At 44.7% G+C, this 18,731-nt stretch overlaps 1 protein-coding gene across 1 annotated transcript in view; it reads left to right on the forward strand.

Moving 5' to 3' along the window:
- Window positions 1-1,042: 1,042 nt before the first annotated feature.
- The window catches only part of LOC126184674 (ligand of Numb protein X 2-like), a 528,500-nt gene continuing 510,811 nt past the window's right edge, over window positions 1,043-18,731 (forward strand). Inside the window, exon 1 of the mRNA XM_049927160.1 lies at window positions 1,043-1,156. The gene's annotated coding sequence lies outside the window, so the exon portion shown is untranslated. The remainder of the gene's footprint in view (window positions 1,157-18,731) is intronic.

Here is an 18,731-nt window from a genome sequence, read left to right on the forward strand (position 1 = left end):
GCATTGTATTTCACTGTTGTTACGACACAAGAGGGTGTCTCCAGTGACAAACATGTTGGAACTCAAAATGGAGTACATATTCCAGAATGAGATATTCACACTGCAGCGGAATGTGCTCTGATGTGAAACTTCCTGGCAGTTTAAAACTGTGTGCCGGACCGAGACTCGAACTCGGGATCTCTGCCTTTCGCGGGCAAGTGCTCTCTCGTCTGAGCTACCCAAGCACGACTCACGCCCCGTCCTCACAGCTTTATTTCTGCCAGTACCTCGTCTCCTACCTGTGGCTAAGCCATGTCTCCGCAATATACTTTCTTTGAGGAGTGCTAGTTCTGCAAGGTTCGCAGGAGAGCTTCTGTGAAGTTTGGAAGGTAGGAGACGAGGTACTGGCAGAAGTAAAGCAGTGAGGACGGGGCGTGAGTCGTGCTTGGATAGCTCAGATGGTAGAGCACTTGCCCGCGAAAGGCAGAGGTCCCGAGTTCGAGTCTCGGTCCGGCACACAGTTTTAATATGCCAGGAAGTTTCACGAATGAAAGGTGTCTTTGTGCCCGCAAAAGTGAAATGTTTCCGAACTCGCAGCATCCGCAACTTGTTTTATAATTGAAATACATGGTTGTAGTTCCATTATAAGTTGAATCAATAAGTATCTTTTTTATTTCTTGATGGTGACTAATATCGAGTACATATTATTGCTTGGAATCGTGTCCTTTACGACATTAGATTCTAAATATTCTCTGTGGGTCGACACCAGTGCCGTAGTTGGTGTGCCATGCAATTAAGACTATAATACTGAGACTGTTGCGGATAGCTCAGTTGTCTGTAGTGGACAAGGGTTGAGCGCAGTTCAGCTCGGTGGCTCCAAGCGAGAATGTAGCGGGGTCGTTTCGTTTCGGTCGAATGCTGGAGAGGTAAGAACGTCACGGTGGATTTGAGGGGAGTGCGGATGTTTGGAGCTGTCAGCGCGGCTATGTGTGGCCGCGGGCTCTGGAGTGGGAGTGCGTGGGTGTGACGGGCAGCCAGATCGGAGGCCCGCCAGTTGCAAGCTACCCGCCATCATGAAGGGAGGCACCGAGTCCCACGCGCTCGTCGTCAACTACATCATACTTATTGTACTGCTCTTGATTCTCTACTTGCTCTGGTCGTCGCTCTGATATGCCACGTGAGTATATCGTCATTGTCAGCTAGTTGCCGCGACTGGAAGCAAGTTTCGCAAGTTAAGTATCGTGATAATCAGGCAGATTTGGAGGTTCCATACTCACGTAGTACTGTTCTTGTTAACCTGTTTTCCTCCTCCTGCTCGTAGTCCCTATTGCGCAAATAATTTATTTCTTGTCGTAATGTATGAATTCGTCATGTATTCACTGCTTTTACATTTGGAAATATGGTGCGACCTCACGTTGTCGTACATGTAATGAGGTACGTAATATGTTCTTGGCTTTAACTGACGTGTGTATGCTAACAGGATATGTTGAATCTCTGTTCAGTTTAAGCACTGTCCTCTTCATGGTACAGGCATTCCACTGTATTTTATACGTCAATTTCTTATACGGTTTCCATCGAATCCAGAACGGTTTTCCTTTGTGATAAAGAACTGCCAATCTTACTACCTCTGTGGTTTAAGCGGTGACATATAATTAAAAACGTTTGTGGACTGGATGGTATCGAATACTTGATGTGCCTGTTTGCCCCTATGCACCATCCTCACCATTTATCGCGTAGAATACTGAACCATTTCGTAAGTTTAATATTACGATTGCAAAGATCTATGTAGTGAAATAAATTTTTAGAAGCTTTCCGCCTCACAATCAGGTAATTTCACTGCATCGGCGTGACTGGCATGCTTTATACCGACAAGCTTAATTTCCAGGAGAAGTGAAAACAATGTGAGTTGTGCAGCTAGTTAAAAGAGAATCGCTGGAATCAGATTTTATTTCACGAGGCACTAAATTGTTCGGGAATTAAATAAAACAATCTACAGTCATTTGTTTTGTTGAGATAACATTTTATTTATGAACGAAAACTTAATATTTGTCGCCATTGCCGTTGTGGTCTCACCGTGGGAGAAAACTGCATTTAGACTCCGGCGGTAGTAACCAGCTCCATTCCCTTCCTCCAAGTTTTCCTCTGCAGGAAGGCATGTAGTTTTCGAGGTAATCCATCGAACCAGGCATTAAAAATCCAGAAAACGTCCCTAAACTTAGTAGTTCTCACTCTGAAAGTCATATTTCAAAGTTTTTACTAGCCGTAAGAAAATTTTTTTGAAACTCATGCTTTGAAGTTAAATGTTAACTGACTCATCGCACTCATGGTTAGAGTATCAAATTACTTACTGTAAAAGGAAATGAAGCCTTAAAAAAATCACGATTGTAGATTGCTGATGTTTCTTTGGTTACTCCTGAGACCCTACGACTAGATACTGTGTGCACTGACGCTGACTGTAATGATACCTGATTCAAACAGATTCACCCGATTTTCCCCAAGACAATAATATCTTCTAAATGAATGAAGATAGAAACTTAAGGTGAATTTTAACGCACACATAAGTAAAAAAAAATATATTCAAAAGAACAACTCGACCTTTCAAGGATATCCGTATAGTACATGCATGCATACAAAACGTTTGGGTCCTACATGTAGGATCGAAATTTTCATTCTCCTTCGACAAGTATTCACCGGACACATGACAATTCTCAGACTCGTCCCATACTTTCAGTGCTGTCGCCATGAGGTATCGCAGTTCCGCTGTAGATGTTGGAAGGGGAGGAGAGTCTGTCGCAAACGCGAGACACGAACGCCGCTGACAGCCCATCAATCGTCGAGGCAGAAATGCTCTCACATGCAGATGCCAGCGCGCTGGCATCCAGGCTGCTCAAAAATACTATTTTCGGTATCTTCCCGCAATCGTGGAAAACGCCGTACTGAAAGAGCTGTACTAGAGAGATCGCTACCGGCAAACATGTGAACCAACTTACGAATGGCATCAGACTATACTTGTAGTGAAACGTCCTGGCAGATTAAAACTGCATGCCGGACCGAGACTGGAACTCGGGACCTTTGCCTTTCGTGGACAAGTGCTCTACCATCTGAGCTACCCAAGCACGACTCAGGCTCCGTCCTCACAGCTTTACTTCTGCCAGTATCTCGTCTCCTACCTTCCAAACTTGTAGTGTTGATGCGTAACTTACAGTTCTCCCCAAAGTTCTATCTACATTCATGTAGAAGATATATTCTTCTGAAATCGGCTGATTCTTTTTGAAATATCCTGTATGATATCCTATTTGAGTCATATCACAGTTTTGTCCAAGATGATGATGTCTCCCGGGTAAGGGAGATTAGTCATGCGGTCTAATGGCGAAGAGCTCACTAGAGATGGAGGTCAAGTTGGATTTGTAGAAAGATAATGGGGGAAATGGGCTGTGTCATTTTCAAAGGAACTTTTTAGGCATTCGTTTTAAGTAATTTACGGAAACAATGGAAAACAATTGTCCGCCTGTTTGATGGGTGCCTAGTACCTTACTAACCACTGGCGCTGCCTGACGACGTGGCAAGGATTGCCCAGTGAGCTCGTAGAGCACCGTTTAGTGTGACATCTTCACATATCCGAGTTGTCGCAGATCCAGGAAAACTGTAATAATCTATATCCCGTACTCGACTGACAATGATCAGCGATAAATGAAGGCACTTCATCACCTGAGGACGGCTGAAAATGTTTGCGCACGCAGTTCACTTCAAAGGGCCATGTCGAGGGATTGCAATCTTTACCCATTCTCGCAAGGTCGATTACTGTTGCCTTATCATTTACGACAACCTTACATCGGATAAATATTTTCCATGAGTCGTGATGCTGATATACAAGTTGTAGTATTCCGTTACGGAAAATATGTGTTCTGTTATAACACTGTATTTTTTTAAATTATAGAGTTATGCCGACGAGCGTTTACGGGGAAGAGCGTCCCGAATGGTATCAACTATGTTTCACAAGGGACAGCCTTTAACAGAAATGTTGAAATATCTCAACAAACGGACATCCAGAGAAAGGCAACTAACATATCGCGAAAACGTACTTGGAAAATTTTTATATTCGGGATTCTACAATAAAAATTGCTTATTCTTAACACACTATGATTCGCTTCCGTAGAGATAAAGAAGATAAAAATTAACAAGTAAAAGCTATCACCGAGACAATCAATCAATCAATCGTATGCATCGTGTTCCAATCGCGGGAACGGGAAATCTTACCTTAGGAGCTGGTGTTGCGTACCAGTCTAATCAATTGCAGTAGATGAAGGCCTTTAGGTGTTGAGAAGATCAAGGTTGAAATCCCTGTCCGTCCCTCCACATTTAGCTTTTCTGCGGTTTCCGTAAATCACTTCAGATGAATGCGTGCAAGTTTCTTACAAAAAAGAGTACAGTACACTGTGTACTTGTTCTCCGTTTCCACTGGCGTAGTTGTTGACGAGAAGTTAATCCAGTTCGTGTTTAGACTATATTCCACACACACACACACACACACACACACACACACACACACACACACACACACACACACACACACACACACGTTCAAATTCGTGTTATGATTTATGAAGAGTGTTTTGGAGCGATTAGCGATTACATGCCGTACGTTAATTCTGTGTGCAGTGTCCTCTTTGGAATTATCAGATTGCAAAAAAATGGTTGAAATGGCTCTGAGCACAATGGAACTTAACTTCTGTGGTCATAAGTCCCCTAGAACTTAGAACTACTTAAACCTAACTAACCTAAGGTCATCACACAAATCCATGCCCGAGGCAGGATTCGAACCTGCGACCGTAGCGCTCGCGCGGTATCAGATTGCACGTACAAGTAATTTGACAGTAGTTGAGTATATCATATGGCTGTTATGAAATGATGATGGACGGAGCATGTAGTGACACTAATTGACGGACACAGATTCATTGGGATAAAGAACCTACACGAGGACACAATGAAGACAGATGGACAACATAGCTGCATTACTTGTTAGTTTGATGTGCTAAATAGTAAGTACATAGTTGCGTGACGGAGGTGTGGGCAGACTGCCTGAGCCACAGATAGCAGATTCCAAATTCCTATGTTGGCGTCAGACGTGTAGCGCGCCAGCAGCTTCCAGTAATTCAAGTTAGTTTCCCTCCTTCCCTTAATGTGCCTCCTCGCCTATACCAGTACAGTAATATAGCTAACTCACGCTAGGCATAGTTACCCTACAGTTACCTTGGTTTACACATCTAAAAAGTTACAGGAGATGCCAAATGAAAACTACCGATGACAGGGAAATGTTCAAGGTGACGGATGTCAAAGAGATATTTAACTCTGCTGTAATTTTTATGCGGTTCTCATTTTCGATATTGTCTCTCGTGTAGCTGCATGAGCAGATTACAAATACGCGGAACGTATAATTATGTATTAAGGAAGAACGGAAAATTCGGGCTTGACGTCTCGTCGATGACGAGGTCATTAAAAACTGAGCACAAACTCTAAGTGGCGAAGGCTGGGATGAAATTCGGGCATGCCCCTTCAGGAGAACTACCCCGGGAGTCTTCTCAACTGGTTTAAGGAAATCCTTGATCTGAATGAGCGGACGTGGATTTGAACCGTCGTGTTCCCGCGTACCAAAGCACCACATCGTTCGGATAGTTATGAAGTGTTTCAAAAGACGTCTTAATTTTAAAATGAATTACCAATGAAAACTTGTGAAAGGTATAAGAATTTTATATAGAATTTTCGAAACAGTAGTTACAGAAGCTGCTAACAAATAGCTCTGTACGCTGTAAAATTCATAACAGCGTGCGTATACTAAAAATTTTCCTCAGCAGGCGGACTTTGCAATAACAACACAGTATTTTCAAAAGTCTACCGCTCATATAGAGTGTTAGCGCAAACTAACAACGAAATTTGCCATCACATTTTGTAGTGTCTCAACCAAAATGGATTCAGTTGGCACTAACATCGACAATTAAAGCTCGTCCATCGTTGTCAGATAGTACCGGTAAACAGTGTCCCACAAAGTAGTCTTAAAAAGTCATATCGGATGAATATGAAGACCAATCCATGCCTGAACCAGTAAATTTGGGATAATTCAACGCCATGACTCTATTCCTAGCTTAGTCATTTAGAAAGTGAAACATCTGTTCGGTGGATGTGGTCGGACCGAAGCTTTCGTGAACAGCTCGATTCGTGGACCAGTGTGTGTTTTGGCTAGGGTAAACATCAGGCGACGGATCAATCACGGTGTAACGTTATACCTCGCTCATGCCTCCAGAGCAATTGTAAAGGGTGGGGCAAATAAAAGTGGCTCGGAGAACAGAGTTCCAGGGTAGAAAGAAACACAGTAGAGGAAAGGAAATACAGTACTAACCTGACTATAACAGATGTTGAAAGTGACTACCATTCATCTCTTGCCTCTTTTGGGCCACAGTCAGTAAGTTGCTGAAGACGGATCAAAGCTCAAATGCTGGAATTGCTGCAGTGTCATCCGAAATGTTCTGCTGCAGTTCTTGAAGATTATAAGGGTTGTTGTGATACACATTAGACTTCAGGGGTCCCCACACAAAGTAACCGCACACTGATAGATCAGATGGCCTGGGTGGCCAGCTAGGGCCATGACCAGACCGACCTCTGCTAACAACTCTGTCAGGCGTGAGGATTGTGTATATGTGCTCCAAGGTTCGGCAGGCTGTATGGGCAATTGGCTACATCTTGTTGGAAGTAACTGTAGGTCTTTTCCTCCTCCGTTAGTGCTGCCATAAATGGTACCCACTCATATGGACCACTTTTATTTCCCCCACCCTGTATATCCAAGGTCACTAAACCTCATACCCATCACGTGTCCGCCAACGCATCTTGGACAACTGTGTGATGTAAAATTGGCTGGAAAATGAAGGTCATCCATGCATCCACTGTGCTGGTTCTAGCGCAGATAATGATGTAAGACGAAATCACCATCCCCTTTCCCCTCCACCTCCCTCCTTATCTCTCCCTAGGCCAATAGAAAGACTTAAATCATTCCACCCCTCCACCCTTTTAAACTAGTCCATCTGCGTGGTTCCGCCATTTTTCCTCTGTATACCGTAACATGGCAGTAAATTTTGCCGTGATTTATGAGATAAGCCATTTAGACATTATAATGTGTGAATGGGTTGCAGTTGAGCTACTATAATTTAATGTCGTCTTGGCATATTCTGCAAAATGGCGGGAAATATTAACATGCATTGTGATGTAAGTATGTGACTGAATCACTAGAAATTATAATTTTATTGATCGCTGTTATTTTTCAGAAACTGTAGGATATTATTTCAGAATAAAATACAATCGTCAGATGCGCAGATATTTCTATTTCGCTTTACCGATTTCAACAAATTAATTTGTTATACTCGAAAGCCTGCAAAATTAGTGATGTTATAAGTCTTTAGAACTTGGGCACACATTAATGTAAAGTATAAGAAGTGTATTACAGAAATTTACTTGGTATTGGTTTAACAAATGTCAATATCTTCTTTACAGAAGAATATTGACATGACATGTATGAAAGTAAATCTTATCATACATTATTATTTGGGCTAGAATTGGCACAGTGGGTGATCTTTGTTTTCCGGCCAATTTTAAATCGTGCATTTGCCCAAGATGCTCTCGTGGGCATGTGATGAGTATGAGGTTACGTAGTGACCTTGACGTATGTACATTTTTGGACATGCCACAGCATTGTGCTTCTGTGAAGAAGTTATTGACATCTGCTAAACCAGTACTAAGTAAGATTTTGTAATACACTTCTTATCTTTACATAAATGAATGGCCACGGTATAATGATTTACAATACTGGTAATTTTGTAGGCTTCTGAAGATGACAAAGTAATTTGTTCAAATTGGTAAAGCAAAAAAAAAAATCTGTGTAATTGATGACTGAATTTTATTCTGAAATAATATAAATTAATGATGTCCGACATTTTCTGTAAGCCCTCTAACTTAAATGAGCTCCTCACATTGCTATTTACAATTTGATATAATTTTACTCATTTTTCTCGAAATACCCTATTTCCATTCTAAGATACATGTAAATACGTGATTTTAAATGTTTAACAATTAACAAGTACACTGATAGACCATGTCAAACGGATACCAGTGTGCAACAAATATTTACCACGTGGACCAGGTACTTGCCCATACATTATTAGTGTGTTAAAAAAAACAATGACGTTATTTTATGGTTGCCTTAGGGGAGTGCTGGCCGGAGTGGCCGAGCGGTTCTAGGCGCTTCAGTCTGGAACCGCGCGACCGCTGCGGTCGCAGATTCGAATCCTGCCTGGAGCATGGATGTGTGTGATGTAGTTAGGTTAGTTAGGTTTAAGTAGTTCTAAGTTTTAGGAGACTGATGACCTCAGATGTTAAGTCCCATAGTGCTCAGAGACATTTGATCCTTAGGGGAGTATGACGCTGTAGGATTATTGTAGATTGTAAATAATGATGGAAAACCCAACTACACACACACGTATGTGCGCACGAACAAACACTGAGCACTTATGACATTGCTAAAATTAGACTATAAACAACTACCCCTACCTACCACAATCATTGGGTGGAGATGGTAGAGAAAAGTACTGTATTTAAAAAAGAACGCCTTGGTCGCCATCAACTGGCGGAAGTGTCTTATACATCTCATAAACAACAGTGAGGGAAAGAGAGGATGGAAAAATACCTGTATCTTTGTCGCACGCTAGCACAGATACACTGAACAGCCGAAACATTATGACCACTGCCCACCGCGGCATTGCATGCCACCTGGTGGCGTTGCGGCGGGTGACGCAGTAATGAAGTAGGTAAGAGGAGCAGACACGGACGGGGGATCGCACTTGCGAAGATACGGGATCCAAATGGGGAAATCTATTCAGATTAGCAACTTTGACAAAGGGCAGATTATTATTATGCAGAGCTTGTGAGCGAGTATCTCGAAAACGGCGAAGCTGGACGAATGTTCATGTGTACTGTCATGAGCATCTACAGAAAGAGGTAGAAGAACAGTGAAACTAGCACTTGATGTCCACAACTCTTCACGGAACATGGGGTTCGGAGGCGTGTCTGCTCTGTAAAGTAGGATAGATGGTGACCTGTCGCATCTCTGCCAGAAGAGTACAATTCTAGTGCATGCAAAACTGTTTCGGAGCACACCGTTCATCGTACATTGTTGACCATGGGTCTCCACAGCAGACCACCCTTACGTATTCACATGTCCACACAACGAGATCGTCAGTTACGATTTCAGTGGGCACGGGACCATCAGGATTCGACCGTCGATCATTGGAAACATGTCAGTTCTTCGGATGATTCACATTTTTGCTACACTAGGTCGATGATCGTCTCCAGAAATGCTGTCATCCAGGTGAATGGCGGCTCGATATGTGCAGCGCGCCACGTGCGCAGGCTGGTGGGAGCAGTATTAAGCTATGGGAGACACACTCGTGCGCTTGCATGGGACCTGTGGTAGTAATCGAAGACGGGCTGACAGCTGCATCACTTCATACGTGATGTCTTCCCTGACGGCGATGTCATGTTTCAACTGTCTGTGTCTCGGAGCCAGACCCGTGCCACAGGGGTTTGAGGAGCATTATAGTCAACTCCTGCCGATGTCTTAACGACCAAAATCGCCTGATGTAAATCCTGTGGAACCCATCTGGGTCAGTATCGGGTGCCATCACCGCGTACACAAATCAGCGGCCCGTTATTTACGCGAATTACGTGACCTGTGCACGGACATCTAATGCCACATATTGCCACAAACCTACCAACACGCTGTTGGATCCCTGATATGCAGAATCAGTGATGTATTTAATTCCAAAGACGGACAAACAAGCTATTACGCAGGTGGTCATAATGTTTTGACTCCTCAGCGTACCTGACATGGGCAACTGCCATAGCATCACTGCCATGGCATCCCACACACATACTGGAGAGAGGACAAGTAGAATGTCCTCAATCTCTACCGCACAAGGCACCAACTGAAAAAAATTCTTCCACATACGACAGATAGCAGCTGCAGAGCCACATCGATCACAAAGCACGGTCCTCACTGGAGACTAAACTGCAATTCAGCAGAACCCAAGTTTTATTAACTGCTCTAATATTTTCTAACACATCTTTGTCTAAATCTTGATAATATTTCCAGTAATGTGTTTTCAACAAAGTCGTCATATTACTAGTGGGAAATCGTGAATCAGTGTACTATTCTTTCGTTATTTTCCTAAAAAAACTGATTCCACAGCTGCTAAATAGGCGGGTTCCAATGATTTTTACGAGACAGCGAAGAAGTCCAGTTTATAAACCTAGCCAGATTTTTGTGTTAGACGCTTGAATCTCTCTGATATTCATATATGAGTACAATTGTTTCTTAGTGTTTATTTCGTTAACACTCGTTTATTTAAACTTTATCCATTTCCACAGACCTGATTTTTTTGTAGCAACCTACTGTTCGGTGTATGGCTGTGCCAACTGTGCTACACTACAGGCAGTTGAGATGACCTGTCAGTTATATTTTGTGGCGAGGCGATGCTGACGGGATTAAACCAATTGTAAACTTTTAAGCTGCCGAGTGTGTCTGGGAGCTGATAGATTCACGCATACCGTCGCCCGCTTCAAGTCCTTATGTTTAATCTGGCATGGAATTTTCTTCTGAATGTTTCTGATTGTTATCTCTCTCGTATGTTTCATTAAGAATTCTCTCTAATACTCACGTTGTAGCTTGTAAGATCTGAGAAATAGTTGCTGACGTCTGTCTGTATCCTGTGTTGTCGTCTGTCCAAATAGCCCATGCAGTATTTAGTACATCTGACCGACTGCAGGCAGTTTCAGTGAAATTATTGTATTTTTCAGGACAAGGGCTGTATAGGATAGGATCACTTTTATTCCCTATATACATAAATGATGTGATGGACGGTGTGTGTAGCAATTTATGGGTATTTCCTAATGACACAGTGATGTACGGGAAGGTGTCATTGGAAATTTGTGGTAAGGTCTTATGGGATCAAACTGCCGAGAAAACACACACACACACACACACACACACACACACACACACACACACCCATCCATCCACATCCATGCCCGAGGGAGGACTCGAACCCGCGACGGGGTCAGCCGCGCGGAGGTGTCATTGTTGAGTGACTGTAGGAATATACAAGATGACTTAGACAACGTTTCTAGTTGGTGTGATGAATGGCAGCTTGATCTAAATGCATACAAATGTAAGTTAATGTGGGTGAGTAGGATAAACAGTCATGTAACGTTCGAATTCAGCATTAGTAGGATGGAGCTTGACACAGTCACTTCAATTAAGTATCTAGGCATAACGTTGTAAAGTGATATGAAATGCAATGAGCACGTCACGTTGGTAGTTGGGAAGGCAAATGCTCGACTTCGTTTTATTGGGAGAACTTTGCTCAACCACAAAGGGAATTGTTTATAGAATGCTAGATGACCCATCCTCTAGTACTGTTCGAGTGTTTGGGATCCCCACCAAGTCGGATTAAAGGAAGACATCCAAGCAATGCAGAGGCGAAATGCTAGATTTGTTACCAGGAAGTCCGATCAACACGTAAGTATTACTGAGATGCTTCGTGAACTGAACTGAAATAGGAATCACTAGAGAGAAGACGGTTCTCTTTCCTCAAGGCACCATTTCGCAAATTTAGAGAACCAGAATTTAAGGCCAACTGCAGAACGATTCTACTGTCGCCAACGTACATTTCGCTTAAGGACCATGAAGATACGATGCGATAAATTAGGATTAGTATGGAGCCATTTAGACAGTCGTATTTACTTCGCTGTGTTTGCGAGTGGAATTGGAGAGGTACCCTCCGCCATGCACCGTACTGTGGTTTGTGGAGTATGTACGAGTATGTAGATGTAGATTCTGGCTCGTAGTCTGTTAAATGTAAGTTGCCTTTTGTAGATGATTTTATCAGCTGATCCCTTGCAACACGTAACACGACACGTTTCCAATTGAACCAACCTATGTATTTTTTTATTTGTGATATGTATGTTTTCTATCAATGGGTATGACTTGTGCAACGTAATTTGGTGGTGGTCGTGGTGGTGGTGGTCGTGGTCGTCAGTTCCTATGGGACCAAACTGCTGAGGTCATCGGTCCCTAGGTTTACACACTTCTTAATCTAACTTACGCTAAAAACAACACACACACACACACACACACACACACACACACACACACGAGGAACCTCCGACGGGGGGAGCCGCGCGAACCGTAGCAAGGCGCCTTAGACTGCGCGGCTGCTCCGCATTTTGGACGGGACCAATATGTTGATGTTTTCAGTCTTGTGAATGATATTAAATTTTCTTACACTATTTGCTATCAGAGCACGTCTTACTTTTTCCACCATGTCTTTGGAAATGACAGCGGTTAGGTCATGTATGTTGTTTTTCTTCGTTTCACACCCAACACTTCCGTTTCAACCCGTTCGCCAAAGATATGTGGCGTGCGATGTGTACTTTCAGTGAACAGTAAGAGCTACACTCCTGGAAATGGAAAAAAGAACACATTGACACCGGTGTGTCAGACCCACCATACTTGCTTCAGACACTGCGAGAGGGCTGTACAAGCAATGATCACACGCACGGCACAGCGGACACACCAGGAACCGCGGTGTTGGCCGTCGAATGGCGCTAGCTGCGCAGCATTTGTGCACCGCCGCCGTCAGTGTCAGCCAGTTTGCCGTGGCATACAGAGCTCCATCGCAGTCTTTAACACTGGTAGCATGCTGCGACAGCGTGGACGTGAACCGTATGTGCAGTTGACGGACTTTGAGCGAGGGCGTATAGTGGGCATGCGGGAGGCCGGGTGGACGTACCGCCGAATTGCTCAACACGTGGGGCGTGAGGTCTCCACAGTACATCGATGTTGTCGCCAGTGGTCGGCGGAAGGTGCACGTGCCCGTCGACCTGGGACCGGACCGCAGCGACGCACGGATGCACGCCAAGACCGTAGGATCCTACGCAGTGCCGTAGGGGACCGCACCGCCACTTCCCAGCAAATTAGGGACACTGTTGCTCCTGGGGTATCGGCGAGGACCATTCGCAACCGTCTCCATGAAGCTGGGCTACGGTCCCGCACACCGTTAGGCCGTCTTCCGCTCACGCCCCAACATCGTGCAGCCCGCCTCCAGTGTTGTCGCCACAGGCGTGAATGGAGGGACGAATGGAGACGTGTCGTCTTCAGCGATGAGACTCGCTTCTGCCTTGGTGCCAATGATGGTCGTATGCGTGTTTGGCGCCGTGCAGGTGAGCGCCACAATCAGGACTGCATACGACTGAGGCACCAGGGCCAACACCCGGCATCATGGTGTGGGGAGCGATCTCCTACACTGGCCGTACACCACTGGTGATCGTCGAGGGGACGCTGAATAGTGCACGGTACATCCAAACCGTCAACGAACCCATCGTTCTACCAGTCCTAGACCGGCAAGGGAACTTGCTGTTACAACAGGACAATGCACGTCCGCATGTATCCCGTGCCACCCAACGTGCTGTAGAAGGTGTAAGTCAACTACCCTGGCCAGCAAGATCTCCGGATCTGTCCCCCATTGAGCATGTTTGGGACTGAATGAAGTGTCGTCTCACGCGGTCTGCACGTCCAGCACGAACGCTGGTCCAACTGAGGCGCCAGGTGGAAATGGCATGGCAAGCCGTTCCACAGGACTACATCCAGCATCTCTACGATCGTCTCCATGGGAGAATAGCAGCCTGCATTGCTGCGAAAGGTGGATATACACTGTACTAGTGCCGACATTGTGCATCCTCTGTTGCCTGTGGCTATGTGCCTGTGGTTCTGTCAGTGTGATCATGTGATGTATCTGACCCCAGGAATGTGTCAATAAAGTTTCCCCTTCCTGGGACAATGAATTCACGGTGTTCGTATTTCAATTTCCAGGAGTGTATGTTTTATAACTGCTCATAGTTGCCCTATTTGCTTCTTATAATCGTCCATTACGTCCTAGATTTTCATGATGTGTTGGGGTTTCGTAATTATTATGGAAACATCATCCCTTAACATGTAGGCTTGGTATGCCGGTTCTAACCGTAATAAATAATGGTTCTAAAGAGATGAGGAACAGTATCACCAGTAAAGGACACCCTATGTGACAGAATGTTGGATTGGGAATACTTCCGTAAGATATCTGTTCATTTGCACTTCGAAAACTATTTAGAAGGCTTTCTCTAAATCGGTATTCTGTATCCCTGATGTTTGTGCCTGATGCTGCCATGAGAAGTCGGTCGTGTCTCATAAGGAACAAATTCCATCTATGATGCTTTTGTTGGCTACGCTACATGTCTCTCAAGCCTGAGGTTTCCTGGAGGGGCTTGTTTTAATTGTCTCTGTGACAGGATCTCTCATTTTTGAGTCTACACATAACAACGCTATCAGCCTGGAATATGTTATTCTTTGTGTGTGTGTGTGTGTGTGTGTGTGTGTGTGTGTGTGTGTTTTTAATTATTATTCCAGGTTCTTTTTCAGAGTATAAGTGTTTCTCCCTCGCTACATCCATGAACTCTTTCCTGATGATCAGTCAGCAAAATTTTATAAAACTCGTAGGGAATACAGTGTACTCTGGGATTCCTGTCTGACATGATTTTTATCATGTCTTCTACTTTCTTCTTCAGCTATTGGTTCTGAGAAAGTAGTAATGCTTTAGTGTGATGGATATCTGCGCAATCTTGTAATATCTACACTCCTGGCAATTGAAATAAGAACACCGTGAATTCATTGTCCCAGGAAGGGGAAACTTTATTGACACATTCCTGGGGTCAGATACATCACATGATCACACTGACAGAACCACAGGCACATAGACACAGGCAACAGAGGATGCACAATGTCGCCACTAGTACAGTGTATATCCACCTTTCGCAGCAATGCAGGCTGCTATTCTCCCATGGAGACGATCGTAGAGATGCTGGATGTAGTCCTGTGGAACGGCTTGCCATGCCATTTCCACCTGGCGCCTCAGTTGGACCAGCGTTCGTGCTGGACGTGCAGACCGCGTGAGACGACGCTCCATCCAGTCCCAAACATGCTCAATGGGGGACAGATCCGGAGATCTTGCTGGCCAGGGTAGTTGACTTACACCTTCTAGAGCACGTTGGGTGGCACGGGATACATGCGGACGTGCATTGTCCTGTTGGAACAGCAAGTTCCCTTGCCGGTCTAGGAATGGTAGAACGATGGGTTCGATGACGGTTTGGATGTACCGTGCACTATTCAGTGTCCCCTCGACGATCACCAGTGGTGTACGGCCAGTGTAGGAGATCGCTCCCCACACCATGATGCCGGGTGTTGGCCCTGTGTGCCTCGGTCGTATGCAGTCCTGATTGTGGCGCTCACCTGCACGGCGCCAAACACGCATACGACCATCATTGGCACCAAGGCAGAAGAGACTCTCATCGCTGAAGACGACACGTCTCCATTCGTCCCTCCATTCACGCCTGTGGCGACACCACTGGAGGCGGGCTGCACGATGTTGGGGCGTGAGCGGAAGACGGCCTAACGGTGTGCGGGACCGTAGCCCAGCTTCATGGAGACGGTTGCGAATGGTCCTCGCCGATACCCCAGGAGCAACAGTGTCCCTAATTTGCTGGGAAGTGGCGGTGCGGTCCCCTACGGCACTGCGTAGGATCCTACGGTCTTGGCGTGCATCCGCGCGTCGCTGCGGTCCGGTCCCAGGTCGACGGGCACGTGCACCTTCCGCCGACCACTGGCGACAACATCGATGTACTGTGGAGACCTCACGCCCCACGTGTTGAGCAATTCGGCGGTACGTCCACCCGGCCTCCCGCATGCCCACTATACGCCCTCGCTCAAAGTCCGTCAACTGCACATACGGTTCACGTCCACGCTGTCGCGGCATGCTACCAGTGTTAAAGACTGCGATGGAGCTCCGTATGCCACGGCAAACTGGCTGACACTGACGGCGGCGGTGCACAAATGCTGCGCAGCTAGCGCCATTCGACGGCCAACACCGCGGTTCCTGGTGTGTCCGCTGTGCCGTGCGTGTGATCATTGCTTGAACAGCCCTCTCGCAGTGTCCGGAGCAAGTATGGTGGGTCTGACACACCGGTGTCAATGTGTTCTTTTTTCCATTTCCAGGAGTGTATACTGTTCTGTGTCGTCAGATGGTTTTGCCCCATACAGTCTTTGGGAACTGTCTTTTATCCCCTCCTGGCTAACATATTCACTCCCCCTTGCAGAGAGGAGACTACCTTTATTTCCCTGCGTTCATATTTTTCGTTCTCTTGTAAGGTGGTAAATGCTCTACCTATCTGGTAGGTGCCTGTAATTCTTCTCCTCCTAGTTGGCTTTCCTTCAGCTCTAAAAACCTTTTTTCTTTTTTTTCCTTCCTCTCAGATCACTTACCCGACTTTCCGTCTTATCTACTTTTGGTTACTGCTTACGAGTTAGAAGGTAGTGATGTTTTGCCTGAATGTTACATTTTTATTTAGTTTCTGGATACCAGGGTTCATGCGTTTTTCCCACCAATACACCATATCATAAAAGAAATGTTTGCAGTCGATACAAGAATGATAATGAGCACTGAACTCTAACGTCACCCACACTATTTGGAGGATAAAAATTAAACTCTACTCGAATAGTCCATCAAGGCCCAACAGTACCTACCGGCCGCGGTGTCATATACAGCCCGAAGGCATCACTGGATGTGGATATGGAGAAGCTGACAGGGATGACGTCATAACATTACACTTCAATTCCCATTGTGGTACAGATTGTATGAATCCTGACTAACATTCTGCGTGGTGTCTGTTTGATCTATATCGTGTCTCCTTACCACTTTCGCGCAAAGACGCTCTGAGCGTGTTTTTTAGGGAATTGAATAGTTTGAACCTGGGACCTGTTGCTGGTATGGAGACGTCAGACCACACATGACATGTAGAGTTCAGAAGAGTTCAGTGAGACTAGCGATGATATAACCAAATACTTAATGATTTCAGGGTCAGTTCCACTGCACTCCCTGTAAAAGAATCTCAATACTAACTAAATTTAGTGGAAGGGGTTCAAGGCTTTCCTATTTTTAGTTAGCTGGTAAAATAACGTCGAAAAATCAGTTAAGTTTATCATTGGAAATTTTATTCTACTCATAAAACATTGTTTATAAATTGCACTATTGATAAAAGGAAATGTTTTAATACAGGATGGTAAAAACCAACTGCGTTCAACAAAAATGTGAACGAATCTTCCCTGAATGGGTTTCCAAGTTCTACAATGGATCGAAGGATGACCTATGCCATATCACATCTATAATCTAGGTTTAAATTAAGTTTCACAAAAGAGAAAACTATCAAAATGGTCTACAGTGACCCTCAATTATCTTTAATTACTTATCTAACTTGTCGTAAATTACAGTGGCTGATATGGCTTCTCAATAACTATATAACAGAAAAATCATCGCGTTTCAGATTTTTGCTTCAAGTGGCAAATGTGAACACCATGAGCTTTAATTGACGATCGACACTAGTATTACGCAAAAAGGGGGTGTAACAGATGAGACTTCTTCAGTTCTGAGTGAAGCTTTATGCGCTGTTATGCGGCATCGCGTGCGTTCATCACCTTGTCGGTGTTTGTCAGGGGGCGGCGGGCAGCACAGCTCCGCTCACCTCGCCGTCTCGGAAGCAACTCTTTTCCTAACTTCTCCTTACTACAATTTACCGAGGTTGGTTTAAAAAAACTATCTAGCTGTGTTTTCATCTGACCAATCAGGGTCTCAATGTTAACCTTAAGCTCCGCCTACAAAAATTCTGTCTATCCAATGAGAAACGTTATACTTTTCGTGGTGGGGCAATGTTTTTAAAGTTTGCAACATAACAGACACGCGAAAAAGTCTCACGCTAAAACTTGCAGCTGGTGTGGTCCATTTAGTGTTATCGTAAGATCCATACTGTTCTTCTGGAGGGCTCTAGCTTTTAACATGGGCTGGGGGGTGGTCCTAGCGGTTAGCTGGCGACGTGGGTGTCCGTCCCTTATCGTAGGGTCTTCCAGCTTAACACTGTTCTGCTCTCGGCTTCTGTTCTCGTTTCTCCCCTCGGAACTGCGTCTGTCTCACGGTGGGAAGGTATGACATGCATTTAGGCATTCTTGTGTTAGTCTGTGGTATTCCATTTGCTCACTCGTTACTCGTATTACTTTGGTTAATTTAATGTCACGATTTATTCGGAGCTATGTGACATACTACTGGATTTGCTTATCATGTCAGGGTTTTCACGGAAGGTGTTGGATTTGCCTGACACCTTACACATGCTACTGCTGAAATATACGAGTAGTGAGTATGTGTAAAAGCAAGTCACTCAGCCACTTCTTTCATGGTCAGAACTCCAATCATGTTTTGTACTGGACCACAGAATGGGGTTCTGCCTTGTGAATCTGCCAGCCTTAAATGCAGTGTAGGTATTTTCCATCTTAATATAGAATTTTGATGCATATCACTTTAACAAAGTTTGGAGTATACAAGTTGCAGAATGACAGTAGTGCTACAGTTTGAAGCTTTTAATGTGTACCTCTAGTGAAGTGTAATCTATGCAGGATATCCAATACACCAACTTATCTTCTGTGTCCCCTATATGCAAAGTATCATGTACGAGGGTTGGAACTTAAAGAGTGACAACTATTTATTCACAACTGATACAAAAGAGTTACATGTTTGCAC

Source organism: Schistocerca cancellata, chromosome 4, assembly GCF_023864275.1.
Source record: "Schistocerca cancellata isolate TAMUIC-IGC-003103 chromosome 4, iqSchCanc2.1, whole genome shotgun sequence".
In the NCBI taxonomy this organism is placed as follows: domain Eukaryota; kingdom Metazoa; phylum Arthropoda; class Insecta; order Orthoptera; family Acrididae; genus Schistocerca; species Schistocerca cancellata.